This window comes from Stenella coeruleoalba, assembly GCF_951394435.1.
Source record: "Stenella coeruleoalba genome assembly, chromosome: 2".
NCBI lineage: Eukaryota > Metazoa > Chordata > Mammalia > Artiodactyla > Delphinidae > Stenella > Stenella coeruleoalba.
The window spans coordinates 122,635,474-122,657,567 of NC_137147.1; the positions used below are offsets into that span (position 1 = coordinate 122,635,474).

A 22,094-nucleotide genomic window follows, 5' to 3' on the forward strand; every position below is an offset into this window, starting at 1 on the left:
TCATTTGCACCAGCCTGGTTATGTTAATCGCTTTGATGCTTGGGTTCCACATAAGCGAAAAAAAACCTTCTTAACCGTATTTCCGCATGGGATTCTCTACTTAAATGTAATTGAAATTGTTCCGTTTTTAAAACAAATTGTGACAGGTGACGAAAAGTGGATACTGTACAACAATGTGGAACGGAAGAGATCACAAAGCAAGCGAAATGAACCACCACCAACCACATCAAAGGCCGGTCTTCATCCAAAGAAAGAGATGTTGTGGATATGGTGGGATTGGAAGGGAGTCCTCCATTGTGAGCTCCTTCTGGAAAACCAAATGATTAATTCCAACAAGTACTGCCCCCAATTAGGCCAACTGAAAGCAGCACTCGATGAAAGGCGTCCAGAATTAGTCAACAGAAAATGCAAAAACTTCCATAAGAATAATGCAAGACTGCATGTTTCTTTGATGACCAGGCAAAAACTGCTACAGTTTGGCTAGGAAGTTCTGATTCATCCGTCATACTCACCAGACATTGCACCTTCAGATTTCCATTTATTTAGGTCTAAAATTCTCTTAATGGAAAAAATTTCAATTCCCTATAAGACTGTAAAAGGCACCCAGAACAGTTTTTTGCTCAAAAAGATAAAAAGTTTTGGGAAGATGGAATTATGAAATTGCCTGAAAAATGGCAGAAGGTAATGGAACAAAAGGGTGAATACGTTGTTCAATAAAGTTCTTGGTGAAAATGAGAAATGTGTCTTCTATTTTTACTTAAAAACCGAAGGCACTTTTTGGCCAACCCAATAGTTTTAGACACTGGTAGCTGCCCCACCATGCAAAAAGGCTGCAACCCCAAGGTTTGGTGATCAGGTTGCAAGGGGTGCAAGAGAGGGTAGCTGCTGACCACTGGGACCCACTGCCAGCCCTGAACAGATTTGCACACCAGGAGCACGCTGGTCTCTTGCACAGTCTTCTCCCATCTTCCAGTCTTCTGGAGGCACCACCTGGGGGCCCAGCTCTCAAAAGGCATTTTTAGAGAGACTCCGGGCAGACAGTCTGCAAATACAGACACTGTTCGAGCCAGACAAGGCTGCTCCTGGAGGCCCAGGAAAGAGGTTGTGCCTGGCCACTGGGAAGATGCCGAAGGGCAGGCACAGAGCAGGTCAGAGGAGGAGAGGCCCAGGAGGGTATCTGGAAGGAGAGTCCAGCAGGAAGCCAAGCATGGAAAACCCCAGAGGAGCAAGGGTCTGGGTTCTCTTTAACCCCCTGCACTAATCAGCTCAAGGAGGAAGTTGGGGGTCTGTGACCTTTTAAGTTGCAGCCTCAGCAAGGACCCACAGGGCCAATTCCCGGTGGTCTAAAGACCACCATGCACCATTGCTGGGCTCACGTGCCTGCCAGCCAAGTTTCCATTCACTTCCCGGAAATCATGGTGAGGTTAACCATGAATTCAAACACAGCATCATTCTTAAAAGCCAAGAGTTCCTGCTTAAAAGTTAAATGGAATCCTGAAATGCTAGGAGCCAATCAATCTTCAGATTTTCAATCTAGTGAAATTCGATCCTCCAGTATACATCAGGTGGAATGGCAAAGAAACAGATAAACTAAAATAATCTAAAACTGGTTTCTATTTAGCTTTCTAGTACGATTTGGGGTCATAAAACTGACTTTCCTCTTTACGCTTGACCTAAGATATTATTAAAATGAATTTGCAATTTTCAAATTATGTTAACAAATGGCACCCAGTTATCTGCAGAGTGGCAGGGCTAAAATCAAGGCTATGAAAAATCATGCAGGAAAGAAGAGGAAGAAAAAATGTATATGTGGAATGCATACTGTGGGACCTAACTCTTCACAGGGTTTCCCAAATATCTAGAAGCTCGGGGGGGTGGGGGTGGGGGGCACTACATAATTTGCCCCAAATAAGTCACTAAATGGTGGAATGAAAGCCCAGATTTACCAAAGCCCACGCACGCTCTCAGCACACGGAGGGGCTCCTCCAACTGCAATTCTCCTTCTATTTACTAAACGGTAGCATCCCAATGGCCAAACTTGCTCCTATTAAAAAGGAAAATAAAGAAAGCTCCCTGCCCTCATCTGAATAAGCTTTAGTTATGTTTGTAAAAACATTCAGAAAAGGCCATAAAAAGATCTTCACTGAGGACTGTGCTAAGTATTAAGTATTATTCAATAAACCACAGCTTGGAGGCTGCCAGCTGACGTCTAGCTATAACCTGGAAAGAGCTTTGGATGAATACATTGTGTTTCTTTTTTTCCTGTTTCAATTCTTAGGTATCGTTTACATTCATCTGCACCCCTTCTATTAAAAAACATAAAACAACGGAGCAGAGCTACAGTAAGACACAACCAGATAGGTGGCATATTATGATAAACAAAGATGACAATAAAACATTTTTCCAGCTGTGATAAACATATTTAAGATCTATCACAGAGGTTGTTGGAGCCACAACTGAAAACGATCAAAATTACAAGTTGTTTATAACATAGAATTTATGTCTTTAAAGCTTTCATTTTTTAGGCAGAGGCTGTCTCCCTAGGAGATCATTCCCTTACATTTTTTTCAAATTTGAACTTTTTTTTTAAAACTTTGGTTCTTTGTTTTTTTAATATATAAATTTATTTATTTTTGGCTGTGTTGGGTCTGCATTGCTGCGCATGGCCTTTCTCTAGCTGTGGTGGGTGGGCTTCTCATTGTGGTGGCTTCTCTTGTCACAGAGCGCAGGCTCTAGGTGTGTGGGCTTCAGTAGTTGTGGCACGCAGGCTCAGTAGTTGTGGCTCGCAGGTTCTAAAGCATAAGCCCAGTAGTTGGGCCCACAGGCTTTGTTGCTCCGCAGCATGTGGGATCTTCCCGGACCAGGGCTCAAACCCGTGTCCCCTGCATTGGCAGGCAGATTCTTAACCAATGCACCACCAGGGAAGTCCTGAACTTTTTTTGTTTTCTTTTAAGTTGTGACCTTTTTTTTTTTTTTTTTTGCCGTACACGGGCCTCTCACTGTTGTGGCCTCTCCCGTTGCGGAGCACAGGCTCTGGTCACACAGGCTCAGCGGCCATGGCTCACGGGCCCAGCCGCTCCGCGGCATGTGGGATCTTCCCGGACCGGGGCACAAACCCATGTCCCCTGCATCGGCAGGCGGACTCTCAACCACTGCGCCACCAGGGAAGCCCTTAAGTTGTGACTTTTTTGAGGCTGTCAACACATCCAAAGTGATTTAACAACTGGCTAAGGAATGGGCAGCACCGTTTGCAAACGAACAAAGCACTTGGCTCAGCTCAGAGGCTGAGTTGGTAAAGATGCTGCTCGGAGTGGCTTCATCAGCCTCCAGGGCTCTTCTAGGGATCCATACCCACCAGGTGGTCACAACACTTGCCTTTCATTACGTCTTGATATTTTGAACAAGGAGTTGAAGTAACAGGTGTCTCAGTGTCCCAGAGATCAAGAAGGAAGAGAGTAAGAGGAATGAGGAATTATGTCCAGATTTCTAAACACCCATGTCTTCGTGCCATTTCTTGGCCTCTAAAACCATTTGGTTTCTACATAGAGGCTTCCCTCCCCTACTTAAAACACACACACACACAACAAAAAACTTTGAACAATAAACCTTACCATCCAACTGTGACTGATGAGATGTGCTTGTGAAATTGGCTTGTCACATGCACTTACATAAGAGGACACCCACTTGATTGCAGTTCATAATATCCCTGACATCTTAAAAACTTCAATAGACAGCAATTTCCTCAACAAACAAAACTACTGTATATGGAACTAAGCTGAGCTAAGACTACCTCATCCTTTAAAAACCGACGGCAATAAACAAGCTGCAACCCAGCTGGTCAGTGCCCAGGGAAGACACATCCCTTTGCAGAATCCAGGGGACTTGCCAGCCACCTCCCTGCCTTGTAAGCAGGAACGGCCCCCAAATCTGGGACAACAGAGGAGATTCAACAGAACTGGATAACATCAGATTGTGAAAGACTTAGACTACTAAACGGAACACTTTACTTTTTGAATCCTAAAGTAAACATCCAGATCACTTGAGGAATCGCTGAGCTGTACCTTTGAAAAGGCACTTTATCTCCCTTTGAAGTCAAACTAGTCAGATCCTCTAAAACCTAGTAATGCCAACCCAATTCCACCTGTCTTAATGAACACCTACTATGTGCCAGGCACTTTGTCAGGCCCTAGGGAAATAAAGAACGTTTTCCCTGCTTTAAAGAACCCCTGTAACAATGACAGGAGAGAAAAATAAACCAATCACCCCAGTACCGTGTAGTGCATACAAGATGCACTGGCAGGGAAAGAGGTCACTGACACAAGAGGTTAATCAACTCTAGGGAGGGAAGGGCTGCCCAAGAGCCCACTTGGAGCAAAATGCACAGCAAGAAAAGTTCAGTATTACCGTCCACTGCATCTGAGACCCCAAAACAAGCCATTAAATATAAATTTTAAAAGCAACCCAGAGAAAGATATTAGTTTCTATGTCCCTAAGGAAAATGTAAAAATGTAGACAAGTTCTTCAATTAAACCTCTAACATTTCTGAATCAACTATTTAAAGAAAAAGACTCCTCTTATATTTGACACTTTTCCCCACAAAAAAATAATCCAAGAGCACAGACATGCTTTTTCAATGTTAAGGTTGGTCCCCTTGGGCCCTAAATGGAACACCAGCTCGCCCAGCAGAATACCTTCAGCAAACATTTCTCCTAGAATATTCCCAGCCCTTCCTTGAGAACAACTCAGATCACCTTTGTAAATGCAAGATCCCTGGTATCAACTGGAGACGGAAGTTACTCAAAATCATGTCAAACCAGATCACCACTGAATACTCTGTGTGACCAGATGGCAATGGCAGGCCGCTTGCATGTTTCCAGGGTGCAGGTTGCTCACATATCCACCCTGTCGTTCATTCATCAATCCTGCCCCCACCAGATGATCCTGTGACTGAGAGCATCCTCAAGGGCAGCCAACTCCTTCCTAATCACTCTCCACCCTACATGGAGAATCACCCAGCTCAAAAGAAACAGTATAAAGGCTCCATCAAAATTCCAGATCGATTTTACATGACCCAACAGAAATCATAGCATTTATCCTCCCTCACCTCACCCATGCTGAATAATGACAATCTCCTTGTGGTCACGTGTACCAGATAATAATCAAGATGCCACCAGAGAAATCCTAAATTCAAGGATCTTGGCTTGATACAGGTCTAAATCAGAGACACGAGCCGAATTTTCAAATTAAACTGAGCCAGACTTACATAGGACAAGATTCTCCACTGAGGTGAAGGGCATGTCACAGCCCCTGTAAGAATAGCTCCGAGGCTGGAGCATGAGCCCAAGAGGATCCAGGCCGTCCCTCACATAGAAAATCACCTAGGTTGATGGTGTCCCAACTCTGCTCCCACCTCTGCAGCCAGGAACCACAGGAGGTTATCCAAGCCACCCTCTGGAGTTCCCCAACTACCCAGCAAATTACAATGCTACATCAACCTGGAGGTTTATCCAGGGGCTAGCTACCCCGTGGGATGAACCCAAATATGCAAGCATCTTCCTCTCCATAAAGCCTGCAAGGTCAACGCAACTCCACTGCACAGATTACAATCAATGAAAACCTCCCTTCTAACAACAGCAACAGCCGATGGTGGATGCAAAGCAAGAATTAAACAAGCAGATGTGTGTCATGTACCAGGTGGACAGACGTGTGTAAGAAATAGAGTGCAGAGAAAGGAGACAGAGTGCTTGGCCTCAAGCAGCTCCTGATCTTTGCTCCTGATAAGCAAGGTAGATGTGTAAAGAGACAAAATCCTAACATAAGCAAAATACTAAGAAAGCTTAAAGGAAGTAATTAATTCTGGTTCTTTGGGGGAGGGAAGGAGCCCCAAAACAAAGAAAGCACTGGCAGGTCTAACCAAGAATAAAGGAGAAAAGTAACTAAAAATAGAAATGAGAAAACACATACTGAAGAAATAACACCAGAAAGAATATTCTACAGACAACTAAGCTGTAATTTTTGAATGTGATTAGACTGATTTGTTGGAAATCTTTAACCTACCAAAATTGATTTTTAAAAAAAACCAGAAATCTGGAACAGACCAATAGCCATGGAAGAATTTTTTTAAGTTGTCACAGAACAATCCATTTTTTAAAGCATCAGCCTCCAAAATGTTTAACAAGTGAGCCCTTTCAAGCCTTCAAAGGACACTGTATTGCCACTATATCAACTGTTGCAGAGAAGGTAAAAAGGTAATCACTGGTAGTTCACTTTACAAAGCTAGCATAATCCTGATAGCGAAACCAGGAAAAGACAGCATACAAAGAGAACCATAGAGTTATCTCACTTAAATACAGAGATGAAAAAATTTTAATGCAATGTAAGCAAACCAAATTATGAATCTAAACAGTCACCCACCACAACCAAAAACAGTCTATCCCAGGAATTTGAGGAATGACTACCAGGTAATCTATTCCCACATCACCTTAATGGGTATAACAACAACAATATCTCAATCTAAATGGATACCAAAACAACATCTGATGACAGTCAACACCCATCCCTAATTAGTCACCCACGAAAACTAGACAGGTAATTCTTCAACATGATGAAAACCTCTCTTAAACCAAAAGATATCATACATATTGAGGAATACCAGGAACATTAGCATTAATATAAGCCAAAAAGGGCCAACATCCCCATAAACAGCATTTAATACTATTTAGATGAACCAGCCAATGCAATAGGACCCTGCAGCCAGTGAATGCTGCTTGACTGACCCACCCCCCACCCCACCCCCACAGCAGGCCCACTAACCACCTCCCACCTTCTAGCCAGGGGTGGCCATTGAGGAAGCGACAGTTGGCTACGCAGGACTTGCTGGCAAGTCATTCTGCCCTTTTGCCCTTTGCCTTTATACCTTCCTCTTCCTGCCTGCCTGAAACACAGATGTGATGCTTGGAGGCACAGGGGCCATCTTGTGACGTGAGGACCAAAGACACAGTGATGGATGGAGAAACAGAAGCCTGGACTGTGGTCCTCCATGCCCTCTTTGAGCACACTTCAGTGGCCACAGACTGCTTCCCTCTAGACTTCTTAAACTGGAAAAAAAGCAGTCCTGACTGCTTAAGCCTTTATCAGGCAGATTTCCTGTTATTTGCAGCCATTTATCTTCCTAAATGATACATACCTGAAACAAAGTACTGAAAAAACTGGAGACAAAGTTATCCTTATTGGTCATCAGCGACTCTCTGTATAGAAAAATCAGGAGAATCAACTGAAAGAAACTATAACTAACAAGAGCAATCAATGAATTGGGTAAATACAAGATAAATATACAAAATTCCATAGCTTTCCTCACACAAAAGCAATAATCAGTTAAAAGATATAAAGGGGAATAAAGATTCCTTCCACAATAGCAACAAAAGAGTGTTAATTACCTAGGAATAACCCAAAGGGAAAAGTATAAACCTCTATGACTTTCTATGATTTCTTAATAGATAAATAAAAGTTGAATAAAGAGAGCCATGAAATGTCCTTGACTGAGAAGTCCAAATATCTGGTAATGTTATCTTCTCCTTAATTGATTTATTAACAATCACAACCAAAATCCAATGGATTTTTTCTTTTACAGGAGGGTGATGGAGAAGATGACCTGCAAAACAAAACAACACACACACACACACGCAAAACTTCAGGTGGAAGAATGCTTCTCCAAAAATATTTCACTGAGTAGAGATTCTTCCTAGAAGATATTAATATATATAATGAAGCTACCATGTGTGAGACAGTACGATTTTACCACAAACAGCACACAGATCAGAGGGAAAAGATAGTTTTTAAATAGATCCTATAATACAAAATATATTAGATAATCCAGGGAAGGTAAAAAGAAAACATCACCATGTTCAGAAAACTGAATAATCAACGGGGGAGGTATCTCAATTTACTGAAATACAAAATAAATCCTCGAAGCATTAAAGAACTAAAAGAAAAAGATGAAACGAACTAAAACAGTGAGATTAAATTTTTTAAATGCTAAAACTGCAAGGCTCAATTTAGCATTCAATACTGGTGAAGAACATGGGTGACAGGTACTGTTGCTGGGAGCTTAAATTAGGAGTTTTCTGGAAAGCAATTCGGCAGTATTTATCTAGGATCAAAAGTATGCACACTTAAAGAAGTCCTAATATTCCATACTTTCAACTTTTAGGAGTCTAACCCAAAGAACTAATAAGAGTAGCACATGAACAATAGTACACATGATTTTATCACAGTATTTTTAATGGCAAAAATTGTAAAATGCTTAAATTTATCAATTATACAATTTTAATTATTTAACTAAAGACCATATTCCAGATGATAAAAATATAATGCAAGAGACAAAAATTCACAATGTGATGATAAGCGGGGAAAATGAGGATAAAAATCTGTGTAGACTGAACACCCATTTTGTTTTTAAAATATACAGGTACACACATAAGTTGAGGGGGAATAAAAGACCTTAGGAAATAACAACAAACTATTAACAATGTTTACCTCTACATTGATTGACTACAGATGATTTTTATTTTCCTTTTTTCCCAATGATAGTTTCTGATTTTCCCCTAATAACCATTTATTACTATTATAATTGGAAAAAAGCAATAAATGTAATAATTGTAGCATAGGTGGCAGGCATATTTGCCCCTAATTAAAGGTTCATTGTTCATCACAGTGGCACATTATCTTTAAACAGGTCAAATATGTGAAATGGTTGTACTGCCATATGCACATGTGATTGTTGAATCAATTCTCACAGCTATTATGAACCCTCTCGACTGCAGGGCTCATCTACAAGAGGCAATGGGCTCTATCGGGAGTGCAGTAAGTGGAAGAGGGCAGGAAGCTTTGCTTTGGTTGTGATCTTAGAACTCTCTGGTCTCCGTTTCTTTGCATTTCATAAAACCCACCACGTGCCAAGTACCATGGACCCAACAGTGAACACAATTCTTGCATTCATGGAGCCTTCAGTTTCTCTTTCCAAAATTTTAGGTTAAAGCAATCATGATCACTGTTTTGTCCTTTTGGCATGTGTAATTATGATTTGATAACAAATTCTGTCTCAATACAAGAATTAGATTCTGTAGTAATTATTTTAAAGCACGACTAAAATCCACTCTCCCCCAAAAGCTGAAAATTTATCATTACTTTTAAACATACAGGTTTGCTATAGATAGCATTAACGTTTTGACCATTCAGAGACCACCACCAACTCATTCTGCCAATTAAACTTGTCTATGGCCCCCAAGACAGCATTCACTAGACAAGAGAAACATGGTTCCACAGTTGTACAAATATTTTTTTAGAGAAACTGCAATGACAATGGGAAGTTCACTGGATGAGGAGAAAAGGGAGCTCTCTAGATTTCCAGAGAGAAGAACATGCTGGCCTCAAACACGCAAAATTCAAAACTAATTAGCAGAGCCCGACACAGAGGGGTTGCTTATTAGGTATTTGCACATCAACTGTTTCACAGAATGAACAGCAATTTTAAAAAGCAGTTGCTTCATCTGCTAATTCAGAGCACCCTGCTCCCAAGAGCTCTCTCTACCACCATTTTTTTTTTTTTTTTTTTTTTTTGCGGTACACGGGTCTCTCACTGTTGTGGCCTCTCCCGTTGTGGAGCACAGGCTCCGGTCGTGCAAGCTCAGCGGCCATGGCTCACGGGCCCAGCCGCTCCGCGGCATGTGGGATCTTCCCGGACCGGGGCAGGAACCCGCGTCCCCTGCATCGGCAGGCGGACTCTCAACCACTGCGCCACGAGGGAAGCCCTGGAAAGATTTATTCATCAGCCAGAGGTGAGGCAGGTGTGTCTAACCGTAACCTCGTGTGGGAGAATCCAGCAGTTACCACCTATTTTGTTATAAACACGGTGTTTCCAAAGATGATGTGTAAGGCTACGGAGAGTCGAAGGTCTTTGTGCTTTAAAAAAACAAAATCACTAAAAACTAAAAGTTATACCCAGGGATTGAGTACTTTTTTCCCCAATTTTTATTGTTAAGAGAGCCCCCAAAAACTAGAGATGAGAGCTGTTATTCCCCCACTGGATGCACAGTTGAAGAAAGACAAAACAGAAAGACACCTCTCCTGTTTATGACCTCTAGGAAGAGTCCCCCAGAAGATGGGCTGTTCCACCAATATATCAATTAACCAGATTGTGTAAAACCACCTGCCCTCCAAACAGATGCTACCATAACCCCAGAGAAGGCAGGCAACAGCACTTTAACATGCTCCTAGATGAAAACACAGCCCAGCATCTGCACAGAACAGGTACTGAGCTACACAATGGGAGCTGGATATTAGGAATTCTACCCAGAAACATTTTCATTAATCTTCATGAAAGCCCAGATCAAGTATCAGTAGATATCTGCTTCAACTTTTTAGGCCCCTGGATTTGGGGGTGGCGGGGGGAAACCATTCACCACAGATGAAATGATTCTGGGCCAGAATTAGTTAACACAATGAGAACCACTTCAGTGGCTAAGATATCTTCCCTTAAAGCCGAAAAGGTTCTTCTGTTACTCAAAATGTTGACTTTTATCACAAATTACATCAGAACTTTCAAATAGAAGGAATAAAATTTGTAGCACGGAAGCATTTGAACTTGAGACACTTTTGCTGATCCGCACTTTTATTTAATGAAAAGTGTTGGTGGGAAAAAAAATGTGAAGCCTGACATTCCATCATTTTGTTGATTACTTTGGATCTTTCTCCCTTGTTGCAGGAATTATAAATATTCCCACTTCTTTTATATTCACAAAGTGTAATTTGTACCTGAAAAAGTCTTTCAAAAATAAACATTAACATTATAAGGGAAACAAGTGGCATTGTTGCAAATGTCTGTGTGCCCTAGAGAACTCACTATTGCTTGGGTTATATTCACACATACACCATAAAGCTAAGAAAGAACCTAAAATTTCGCCTGTGCACTGCTGTGCTGATTAAACTGAAGTTCTTTTAACTTATCACCTTCATACTGCCTGCCCAAACAAAAAGATCTCAAGAATTCCTTTGAAATAGCCCAAACAAGAGCCTAAACTTGTGAAGCTATTTTTCAGAGCTCAATAGTACAACAACAGGAAGTAGAACTTCTGGGATGGAGATTTTGCTATTTATTTTTTCTTTCAATGGCTGCTTTTAAACGAGAGAGAGAAAAAAAATGTCTACAGACATTACAAATCCTGGAAGCTATGAATCAGGAAGTGGGAAATGGTTGATGCTGAAATGGCCAGCCTGAAAACCCTGGCTCTTTCATGTCCTTAAGTCTCCAGGGCCAGGAATTTCAGAAATCTCAGGCATTTTGCATTATTTTCTGAATCTTAAAAGAGTCGAGACTTGAGAGAGAAAGGCCAGGGAAAATTAACCAGTGAGTGAGCCCCTAACCTCTGGCTTCATGCCCCTACCACCACACATACCTTGCCCCCATAATTAAAGGTTCAGTGGGGACTTACTGTCTACAAATGGGGTTTTGTTTAAGATGTTGCTCAAGAGAAGGGGGTGAAAGGTCCTGGGGGGCATAGACAGAGCCGGCCCCATGCTTCAGCCTCCTTGTTCCCTCCCAGTGTGGAACCTGCAATAGACTCAGGACACTAAATATTTCACATCTCAAAACACACTACAATTGATGGATATTGATGCTCACTTTTGTTTTCGGGAAAGACTCTACCTGATAGATTCTACTAAATCTAAGTAAAATTCAAAGGCCCACACAACAAAACTGCGTGAATGCTTTCAGCCACGCCGATTTGAGGGGGACATCGCTCCCTCACCTGTTTCAAATGGAGCTCGAGCAACAGTGCAGGGCTCGCTCCTCTGCAAAGACACCCAACAGACGTCTGCATAGGAGTTTATCATGCTGATCGAGGGCAAAGAGCGCACCATCATCCTCCTTCCAAAAGTAATGACAGCTCAATCAGAAATGCCTTTCCATTCCAAAGCCCTCACAGTCCAAACACCAGAAAGCTACCACGGCCTGGAAAATATTCCCAATTATTTTCTATAGGGATCAGACATACCACCTCCACTAGCAGGTTGTATGCGATGACATATATAAAAAAATGTTGATCTGGGGTGGAAAGCAAAGGAAAAAAGAATGGAAATGAAGTCATTTCTACTTATTCCTATCAGATGTGATAATTTGGGAGGCCTTTGTCTGGCATCACAATAAATCTGCCATAATCAAATACAGGCAAATACACCGGAATGTACAATGCGATGGCATGCTCGCATACAGGAGGGACTGGCCTCCTCCATCTCCCCAAAAAAGGTCTGGGTTATTTCACAAAGACCAGTGGCCTCCAGTGTGTTTCTTTAACTTACACGAATAAGAGAACCAGTCTTTTTTTTTTTTTTGGCGGTACGCGGGCCTCTCACTGTTGTGGCCTCTCCCATTGCGGAGCACAGGCTCCGGACGCACAGGCTCAGTGGCCATGGCTCACGGGCCCAGCCGCTCCGCAGCATGTGGGATCCTCCCGGACCAGGGCACAAACCCACGTCCCCTGCATCAGCAGACGGACTCTCAACCGCTGTGCCACCAGGGAGGCCCTTTTTAATTTTTTTTAAAAGAAGATGTTGGGGGTAGGAGTTCATTAATTAATTTATTTATTTTTGCTGTGTTGGGTCTTCGTTTCTGTGCAAGGGCTTTCTCTAGTTGGGGCAAGCGGGGGCCACTCTTCATCGCAGTGCGCGGGCCTCTCACTATCGCGGCCTCTCATTGCGGAGCACAAGCTCCAGACGCACAGGCTCAGTAGCTGTGGCTCATGGAACTAGCTGGTCCACGGCTTGTGGGATCCTCCCAGACCAGGGCTCGAACCCATGTCCCCTTCATTGGCAGGCAGATTCTCAACCACTGCGCCACCAGGGAAGCCCGAGAACCAGTCTTTAATGAACTATTTTTGCCCTCGAGACTCACCCACATCCCTCAACGTGGCTGGCCTCTGAGGACCCCCAAAACCATTCCCAATCTGCCTCCAGCCTCATCCTCCACTACCACCTCCACAAACCCTCCTCTCCAGCCTTTTCTTCAAGCCCCACCGCACGCTGTTAAGGTCCTACCCTCAGCTCACCCCATGCCTAGTGAAATCCTGGTCCTCCAAGCACCTCTTCCAGGGAGCCTCAGGATCTCCCCCTCAATTTCCACCACCCTTTCCCACTCTGCTCACCCTGTTCTCATTCATTGCAGTGCCCAGGCCTCTCCCAGCAGCTGTGTACGCCGGATCTTCTCAGCCGCACAGTAAGCTCTTTTTAAGGCTGGAGCTGCATCTGTGACACCTTCCTACCACTGGCAGGTCCCTGAACATCCAGACACTCCAATTTGTCTCTCTTCAACTCCTACAAAACCAGATTCTCTCTATCGAGCTCAGCTCAACATCCCTTAGGCCCCTGATCGACCTGTTCGCCTCCTCAGCTCTGCAGTAAAAGCATCTCCAAACCCTTCCACTCTGCTGCTCACTGTAGCCACATCCAAGTGACGCCCTCAGCCCCTGCTCTCACAGGCGCCCGGGGTGGGCCTGGCATCAGAGAGAAAGACCCACTGCCCCTCCAGGAGCCAGATCACCCTCCAGGCCCCACGCAGCTTGGTCAGCCTCTGGGACCACGCTCAGGACTCGAAGGTGGGCCACCAAGCCAGCTGCACGGCCCAGCGCAGGCAGCCTTCGGCTTCCACACCTACCTGGCAGGGCTGCTGAGAGGACAGAGGGAAGGTGGGTGTGAGCTCTTCGGCCACTGCCCTCGTGGGAGTCGGGGCCTGAATTCCCAGGGCCGAGAAAAGGCTGATCTCTGTGGTCCTGCTGCTGTCCTGCTCCCACCCCTCTGCCCATACATCTAACCCTGGACCTTTCTCTGTCCTTTCACCCATAAGAATCCACAGCTGCCACGCACACATGACCCTCAGGGCAACTTTCTGATCGAGACAAGAAAAAGGTGGCAAATCGGCCTTCAAGTAGGAGTCCAGGGCGGCAAGAAAAGGATCATAAATTCCCCACAAGTAACTGGCACACGCTCACTGAACATTCAAACGGGTGGTCAGGGTGGAGTTCGGGACGGGGGAGAAAACCTCACATGGGCTTCTATCCCCTTCACTTAAGCACGCCCCATTTTCAGGCAGCGGAGGATCCAAGAAGCATGGTAAACGTCTCCTGCAGGTTTCAGATCAGCAAATTAAAGGGGCTAACCGAGTCCTAAGGAAGCCCAACCCGCAGGCAGCAACCCGCACGCAGGGGATCCTCCTAGCAGAAGTCTTAAGACGGTCTCATCCGTCTCTAAACTGCTCACAGGATTAACGGGAAGGTAATGGGAAGGCTTGATCGATACTGATTTCACCATCATGGGAGTGACTCATCCTTAAATCCTACCCAGCTTAAAACTCAGCTGTGAACAGAAACAAAACAACATAATAGCAATGTCAGATTGAAAATAGCAAGTATGACTTGTAAACAGTTCATGCTTATAAACAATTAACAGTCACCTCCCCAGTCATCCAGCCTTCTGGATGTGCTGAGAGGAAGTACCGCTCAGACTCCCAAGTGGGCCAGAGGCAGGACTGTCCTCAGCACAGCCCGCATCAACCCCTCCCCACCATGCTGGAGTCAGGTTTACAAAATAGACCCTGAGGAAGTTAAGATGAGTGCCTCTGAACTGCATTCCATGCATTTGAAAGATGAGTGCTCACCAAGGAACCCAGCTTTCAAAAACTCAAAGTTAAGCTGTCCTGGAGTACAATTCCCCCCAGGAGCTACTGCAGAGTTTAAAGGCAGCAACTTCTTTGTCCAGAAATGGCAGAAATGGGGTCATGTGAGATTTCCCAATAACCGTATTCCTCTCAAGAAGCATTCACTTTAAGAAGAAGCAATCAGGTGCCCAGAAGACAAACTATACATTTTAAGCATTTGGCCGGAGCATCAGAAGGCAAATGTGCTTAGTGCCATCTTGAAAGTATATACTTTTAGGTACTGAATTTCACTTAGTTTTTCAAACCTAACCTGTAACCAACTCTCAAAACTGGCCAAGAACAAATATATATACGTATTATATTATAATAATATAATGTTATATATATATTATTCCATCATTATGGGATGCATGTTTGTGTCCCCTGAAAATTCATATGCTGAAGCCCTAACCCCCAGTGGGATGGTATTAGGATGTGGGGCCTTGAGGGTCATTAGGTTTAATGAGGTCATGAGGGTGGGGCCCCTTGGTGGGATGAGTGTCCTTAAAAGAAGAAACCAGAGCATGCGCTCTCTCCCTCCCTCCCTCTCCACCACATGAAGATACCACGTGAAGACGGCCATCTGCAAACCAGTAAGTAGGCCCTCATCAGACACTCGATCTGCCAGCACCTTGATGTTGGACTTCCAGCCTCCAAAACCGTGGGAAATAAAATGTCTGTTGTTTAACCCCCCAGTCTATGATAATTTGTCATAAAAGCCTGAGCCAATGCAGACTTCCCTCCAGCTCCATAAGAGCACATCACCAACTTGGGAAAGGGGTGCACCACCCTCTTGTCACGTGACAATACCTCCTGCCCAGGGGAAGACAAGAGGGGTCCCTCGGGCTTGCTTCCAAGATGCAGGGAAAATACCAGTCCAACTTCCAAACCTGGCTAAGCTGCCAGCAGTGAGATTCCTCCCACAGGGCCCACACCTAGAGACTGCTCAACTGAGCAGGGTGGAGAAAAGTCCTTTCACCGCCAAACAGGCTTGCCTACCTCCCGGTCTTGTTGGAATCCAGCAGGTCCAGGCCTGAGCCCTGACTCCTGGTTAAACTAGAGGGTGACAACTTAGGACAAAGAACCAGGCCCAGAGAGCATCTGCTGGAATGGTGGGCAGGCGGGCCTGGCCTTGGACATGAAGCACATGCCCTGTGCCCTCAAGCAACACACCCCTTGGGGCCTCCATTTTCTCTTCTGTACAGGAAGGCACTGGCTCTTTTCTACTTCGGAGATGCTCCCATTCTTGCTTGCAGAGGTCAAGCCCTTTCCTTCAGGGCTCCCTATGCCGTGGGGGAGACAGTGTGCAGGAAGAAATTGAGTTGTCAAAGCAAATGAAAAACTTCCAGTCTAATCAGTGAGGAAACCAAATATCTAAACAAATCTCTCATCTGGAAAAATAAGAAAATGAAAAAGCAATTACACGTCACATGGCTGATTAGTAATAAATTTCATTTGTGAGTCGATGGCATGAGAGTCTGACTCCTGACTTGCTTTCCCTGAAAGGAAAACATGATCTGTGACACTCTCTCATTATGGAAAACGAACCCATCCCTGGTGACTCAGCTCAAATCTACATTTGCTGGTGAGGCCTCCCTTGACCTCACACACCCTCCACTGTGCTCCCATGGCACCTGTGACACCCTTGGCTTGCCTTCTCCACCGTGGCCACCACGGGCAGGGGTTGGCCTTCTTCAGTCTGTCTCCCCCACTCTCCCACATGGCATATACTCATAGTTGAACCAATCAAGAAATAAGATTTTTTGAAATTTTGGTAAAATAAACACAACATAAAATGGCGCAGTGGTTGAGAGTCTGCCTGCCAATGCAGGGGACACGGGTTCGTGCCCCGGTCCGGAAGGATCCCACATGCCGCGGAGCGGCTGGGCCCGTGAGCCATGGCCGCTGAGCCTGCAAGTCCAGAGCCTGTGCTCCGCAACAGGAGAGGCCACAGCAGTGAGAGGCCCGCGTCCCGCAAAAAATAAAAAATAAAATTAAAAAAAAGTACCACTTTATCCATATTTAAGTGCACAGTTCAGTGTCATTAAACACATTCACGCTGTTGCACAACCATCACCACCATCCATCCACAGAACACTTTCCATCTTGAGAAACTGAACCTCCAAACCCATCAGACACTAACTCCCCATCCTCCCCCCTCCCCCAGCCCCTGGTACCCACCATTCTACTTTCTGTCACTATAAATGTGACAGCTCTAGGTACCTCATATAAGTGGAATCATATGGTATTTGTTTATTTGTGTCTGGCTTATTTCACTTAATATGATGTCCTCAAGGTTCATCCCTGTTGCAGCATGTGTCAGAACCTCTTTCCTTTTTAAGGCTGCATAATATTTCATTGCTTGTATGGGTCACATTTTGTTTAACCATTCATCCACTGATGGACACTTGGGTTGCTTCCACCTTTTGGCTATTGCAAACAATTATTTGCTGCTATGAACATAGGTGTGCAAAATATCTCTGACTCCCTGCTGTCAATTCTTTTGGGTATATACTAACATAGGACTGCTGGATCAGACTGCAATTCTATGTTTAATTTTTCAAGGGACCACCACACTTTTCCACAGTGACTGCACAATTTACTTTCCCACCAGCAATGCACAAGGGCTACAATTTCTTCACATCCTTGCCAACAGTTGTTGTTTTCAATTTTTTGATAATTGCCATCCTCATGGGTGTGAATTGGTATCTCTTCGTCATTTTGATCTGCATTTCCCTAATGACTAGTGATGTGGAGCATCTTTTCATGTGCTTATTGGCCTCAAGGAATAAGTTTTAAACCAAAGGAATTAACTCCTCCCCCTAAGAAAAGCACCATCTCTTACTGTGAGTTGTTTCATCAAGTTCGTTGAGTAAGTGGTTTGGATTCAAGACACATGTCTCTTAGAAACACCACCAAAGGTTATGGCCCCCTAGTGAGACCACCCAACCCCACCTAACAAGCTCTTGAAGCAGGACTAAACCTGGATCCCCATTCTGATAAGCAGAGACCCCGTTCAACCCAAGAGAGCAGAGTAAGAGGGCAATTCCTTCTCTCTGTCCTAGGGGAAGCTCTCCAGTAAAGCATTTACTAACCAGGCACCATTTCTGTGGCTGGCTTCCCACCCCCTCGCTGAGACCTTCTCTGGCAGCTGGGGACCCAGGCTCTGGGACTCCCATTCCTGCAAACAGCCCTTGACCTACAAGGGCCACAGGTTCTCAATTTTTCCACACTCTCAATTTTAAATATTTTAATTAGTTTTTCTGGATAAGTAGATTCATGTGTTTCAGATCCTGTGTCCTAAATTTGGGCAGGGGCTATGACTCCCACCCTCATCTCTCATGCAGATCTGCTTCTTCCCCAGAAGGCTGCCTGACCCCTAATTACCTGAGCTATTCCTGAGGAAGGAAGAGAGTGCAGGGCTGTACACGCTTCACACTATTGTGGGAATGACTCATTTCTGTCCTGTAGTGCTGACACCTGGGCTTTCTTGGGATTCAAATAACTGCCTCTCCTGGAGGAGAATGTTTCACACCCTTCCCCGGAGGCAGAAGGGATAACAGGAAGAGAGAGGAACAGAAGGGAGGGAAGTGTCTTCCATCCCCAAAGACGAAGGCTGGACCAAGCACTCGTGAAACTCCTCTAAGTAAAATGAAGCTCAAGTCTTAATGTAAAGGTCAGAGAAGGCAAATGATGCTAAAAGCAGTACATCAGCATCCATACACACCAGGAGGGTACCAATTATTCTTTAAGGAAATAGACAACTTTTCATGTGTATTTCCTCCATCCTTAGCAAAAATAAGAAGAGCTAACCCCTAGTGCAGATGACAGGAATGTCATACATTCAAAGGAATGTATGCGTATTTGCTCATGAAATACTTAGTCTTGTCCTCTGAAATGGGTACCATTATCAACTCCCATTTTACAGATGAGAAAACCGGGGCAGAGAAGGAAAACAAGGTGTCCCAGGAACAGCCCATCAGTAGACTTCTCATTTTGAGAGACTCCAGGCTCTAACTCAAATCTCTAAAGGGAATCTGGACCATCAAACATGACCGGGGAGAAAAGCAGTCTGTGGCACAGCAGAAGGCCTGCTTTCCAACTGAGGAAAACGGACACTCTGAGACGCTTAGGCTCTGCTTGCTCCAACAGGTGAAAAGAGATTTAAAATTCAGAATTCACTATGCTGATAGCAGGAAAGTAGCACCAGAGTCCCCAGGCCCTTCAGGAAGCCTCTGAAACTGGCGTGTTTTTAAGGTTATTTGTCCAGTGAAAACAGCTGCAGAACAGGCAGCAGGAATCTTCCAGCACCAACCCCCAGCTAAGGACCAGCAACTGCTTCTCAGGAGAACTACAACGTGCCTGGTCGAGTTAAAAGCATAAATCAATACGCGTTAAAAAGCACCAGTAGCAAAGCCCAGACCTGGACACAGAGCTGGCATCCCCTTTCAAACAAATCATTCCTCACTGCTCCGGGTGGTGCGGTGAGGCCTGGAAACGGCCCTGCGAGGTCTGCCAGCACTGCAGGGGGCCAGGCCCTGCCCACCCCAATCGCAGCAGGCCAAGGCCACGGCCAGCCGGGCCCATGACCTAGCTCAGAGGGGAACCAGGGTCATCACTCGACTGCGTTCCCTTGGAAAGCTGGAAAGCAGCATATGGCAATGAACGCACAAGCTCACCTGAAGAGGTTTCACTTTTATTTTTAGAGGAGAGGAGTAAGTCTGGAGGCCGTGTTGGCTCCCCCAGTTTCAGCTTGGTCCTCACCCTTACCAGGTACCCCTGATGCCCCCAACAAAGATGAGGTGTATGTGTGTGTGCACTTCTAAAGTCCAGGGCAGCTGTTTCTGAAGGGCTCTGCTGTGTGAGCCGCCTCCTCCTGGGCCTCCCTCACCTACACCTTCGCCGGTTCATGCCAGGGACCCCATCAAGAGGCCAGGGAGGCCTCCCTTGCACACTGTCTCCCAGGGAACACGCTGACGCTCAAAAGGCTGAGTCCCCTCCCAGAGCGCTTGGCTGTCCTGCCCTCCCCACCTCCACGGGCCCTGCCCCACCAGGAACCTTGCCCCTGGGACCCTGAGAGCCAATACATTCAAGGAGCACTGAAGTCAGACGTCCCCCTACAGCCTCTCGTGCTCTTCAGCAGCTCGACGTCCCCACCCCTGCAGCCCACACACTTCATGAGTTCAAAACTTCACTGTAGATATAGGAAAGGAGGTCAATCCTCCAGTGGTTAGCATGTGGGGAAGGCCGGAGCCTGGAGCCCTGGGGAAAGGCCGGCAAGGCCACCACAGCATGTGGAGAAAAGACAGACAAAAACATGCATCTGTTGGATGCTTTCTACAAGCTGGTTCTACTGAGCACCTGAGATACAGTATTGCTAATCCTCCCATCATCCCAAACTACAGATGGGGACACTGAGGCCTGGAACTCCTGCTCCAATACCTGCCTACACCTGAGAAAGGGAGGTAGAGGGGTACGTGCGGGGACGGGGGCTTCAAAGGCAGGCAGCGCTGCGCATAGGCAGCCCCACGACAAGGACAGATGAAAGGCAGGCACTGTGCTGGCTTGTCCTGGTGGGTTCACATCCACTCTGTTCAACATTCGCATGGAGATTTTACAAAACTCTCTTACAATCTATGCTTGAAATTAATGTGCCAGGTTCAAATGATTATGTTTACATTTTCTATAAGAAATATCCCGTCTTACGAGTCTCCTCAGGGCTATGATGCTTTTAACGATAATCTCTTAGGTGTTAATTATGTTCAGGAGTCCTCGTCACACCATCCTAGACAAGTAAACTTCCGGGGGAGGGGTGGTGTGCAGGGAGCAGGCTTCACCTCCAATGGCCCTACGATGAGGCCGTCAAAGGCCTTATCCAGACCCCTAAAGAAGAGGGAGCACTTCAGTGACAGAGGTCTTTAAGATTAGCTACTGTCCCTGCCAGGATCCACTGCAAACGTCTACTGGCCTCAGCAAGAAAACAATGCAAGAAACAGAAGCAAATGTCTGCTCACAGTGATGCTGCTGCTTCCAACTAGACCTTCCTAAGAACTCCATCTCTCTCTACATTGTCTCAGGATCTGAGGACTAGAAAAGCCATAAGAAACAGCCTAGAGGGTCCCTGTCATTCAGAGGGAAGAGTGTGAGTGGTCAGCAGCTGCGGAGGAGGCAGTGCCCACCGGACCCCCTGAGGCTCCCCCCTGCTCCCCTGCATCAGGCCAAGCCAGGCACACCACACAGCAGAGCCCAGCCCAACTGCTTGCCTCCAATCAGGAGCCCAGCTCCACATAGTTTGAAGCCTGCCACGGACAAAATTGGTGCTGATGAGTGATTCATTAAACCCTACCTATAGGGAACTTCTGGAACAAGGCTTCCCTCCAGAGGGATGAGGCAGCCTTGACACAGGGCTAGAATCACAAGTGACCTTTCCAGGGGTTCTAAGATTTTTATTCACCTCAGTGTACAAAAAGCCTGATGAAACAATGATTTTAAAGATTGCTTTCAAGTTCTATGTAGTAGTAACTGGCCTGATAAAATGTTTCACCTGGCAGAGTGATCATGACAAGATGAAAATAAATTTGTTGTAAATAGTGTTGTAAAGAGTGCTTCAAAGTGAATGGGGGAGTGGGGAGAGGGACGGAGTTTGTCCCTTTAAGAAGTCTTCTGTTTCTTGAGGTCTTCCTATGTGCCAGGCACTGGGCCGCGTCCTGGGAATTCAAGGATGACCAAGGTACCATTCCCTTCCCCGACCAGTGAGATAAAACAATTTGGGGGTGATGCACTAATAGGGGTATAAGGAGAGAGCTGTGAGGCCAACCAGCATGCAGGATCAAGGCCACCAGAGAGGGGGAACTGTAGCTAATTCTGAAAAGAGTTTGCCAGAGGGCAAATTGGTAATATAGTTGTTCCAAGCAGAGAGGCTCCCACCTGCCAAGGCAGAGAGACTTGAATGGGTACAGCCTGTTTCAGAAACAGCCGGAGCTGCTGTTCAAAATGTCTTAGATGATGGCAGGTTGCAGTCCTGTATCAGACAGCCAAACCAATGACTTCCAAATTAAGAATAAAAAAAAGCAATCACGGAGAGACCAGTCTAAAACTTTCAAAATATAAAACTGAAGAACTACCTATACACTAACTTACTGTAGCCTCAACTAAGGAAGTGAGAAAGTGGATTCTGAAAATACCCAAGAAGTATGAAGCCAAATATAGAAAAATATCTAACAAAATACAACCAATGTGAGACCCAACGCCAGCAATAACAGTGTTTGTTACTATTCTCTATTAGGATTTCTGGCTGGTAAACACCTGAACTACATAAAAACTGCCCAAGGGCACACATTTAAGAATA

General features: G+C 45.3%; 1 protein-coding gene across 4 annotated transcripts in view; it reads right to left on the reverse strand.

Annotated features, from left to right (window-relative positions):
- IGF1R (insulin like growth factor 1 receptor) overlaps positions 1-22,094 on the reverse strand; it is a 305,216-nt gene that overhangs the window by 271,840 nt on the left and 11,282 nt on the right. The window contains exon 1 of one of the 4 annotated variants that reach the window (XM_079912981.1): positions 7,187-12,171. The exons of the other annotated variants lie outside the window; for them this stretch is intronic. The gene's annotated coding sequence lies outside the window, so the exon portion shown is untranslated. Of the gene's footprint in view, positions 1-7,186; positions 12,172-22,094 lie in introns of those variants that run through there. 4 annotated transcript variants of the gene reach the window in all.